This window comes from Octodon degus, unplaced genomic scaffold (assembly GCF_000260255.1).
Source record: "Octodon degus isolate 3935 unplaced genomic scaffold, OctDeg1.0 scaffold00298, whole genome shotgun sequence".
Classification (NCBI taxonomy): domain Eukaryota; kingdom Metazoa; phylum Chordata; class Mammalia; order Rodentia; family Octodontidae; genus Octodon; species Octodon degus.
The window spans coordinates 594555-596180 of NW_004524874.1; positions in this window are offsets into that span (position 1 = coordinate 594555).

The following is a 1626-nucleotide window of genomic DNA, read 5'->3' on the forward strand; positions in this document are numbered from 1 at the left end:
CTTCTTCTTCTTCTTCTTCTTCTTCTTCTTCTTCTTCTTCTTCTTCTTCTTCTTCTTCTTCTTCATATTTGGTACAGAGTCTCACTACACAGCTCAGACCCATAGTAGTCCTCCTGTTTTCAGCCTCCCCAGCACTAGGATTACAGGCATGCACCACCACACCCAGTCTCGGTGGCCTGCTAAGTGCCCCCGAGGGTGAGACCAGCATGGCCTGTGGTGCTGGGGATCAAACCCTTGTCTCTGCACTTGTGTTTTATGCTAAGTGTCCATTTCTTATTTCATTGTTTCAATCCTCAGTTTACTGAAACCTGTTATTCCCATGTCTCTAATCTGGGTTTCTGTATTATAAAAGGATTTGCTTGCTACTGCTGTCAAGCAGAAGGCACTGAGATTTCAACTTCTTATAACCATTTGGTCAATTGTTCTTTGCTGGTTTTTCTTCTTCCAAAACTATTATTTTTGGTAGTGCTGGGGACAAAACCCAAAGCCTCATGCATGCCAGACAAGCACTATTTGACTGAATTATACTCCCAGCCCTGCTTCTCCCAGCATTTTGATAATAGCCTTTATCTACCTAGGGGTTTTTTTCATTGTCATTTACTATATTTAGCTGGAAGTTTCTATATGTCTGGATTTTTTGCTCTTACTACTCCCTCCTTCCTTACCCCAAAAAATCCAGCACACACTGACACATATTAATCCTCAATATTTCTTAAATAATAGCTGAGTACTTGAAGTTTTTGATATCTCACATGCTATGACAGAAAAGACTTCGTCTAACTTTTCAAAAAAAATCTGTCATATTATTTAAATATAATTGTAGTTTTAAGAGGAAAGTGTGTAAAAAATTCATACATTTTTGATCATGTATTGAAGGATCACTGAAAACCTGAGATCATTATCAGCAGAGGTGCTTATAATTACTACTTAACTAAAAACCACTTAGGTTCATTAGAAAGGCCTAAATACTTGTCACTAAGTCCTTCCATTAGATCATGAGGTGCAACAATGGCAAATATTAGGATGACTGTATCTGAAGTTCTCATGTTCTCTATTCAAAGGTAACAAATAACTGTCCTAAACTGGGACTATTTTGACAGTGAAAGTGAGGGAGTATTAAGGGTCACCTAGATTTTCCTAGCAAATTGAGCCATATGGTCTCATAAATAATACTGTAGATTAAGCTAGGAAAACCTTGTTCAGGGTGCTACATCAGAATGCTATAAAATGAGTGGCATAACTGAAATTTATCCTGGTGTAAGATACAGTGCTAGCATATTTTAGTCTCTGGAGAGGGCCCTCTTCCTGGTTTGGTGATGGCAGTCTTTTGGTTGTCTTTGTGCATACCCAATTACTCCCTAGATGTTTTACAAAGAATTTTACCTTCAGTGTTTTAAAATTTTTATTGTAGAAATTAAGTTAATCTTCCTTGGTTGAATTTGTTACTGTTTTCTTTTTTAAATTTTTATAAAACTTGCTTTTTTAAAAGCCAGAAGCAGCATTAGTATGATTGCTTTAAAACTAATTGATTAAAATACAAGACTCAATTCTTTGAGCCCACAAGTTTGAGATTTGCCTGTACAATATACTAAGTCCTGAAAAAGAGAGAGACAGAGAGAGACAGAG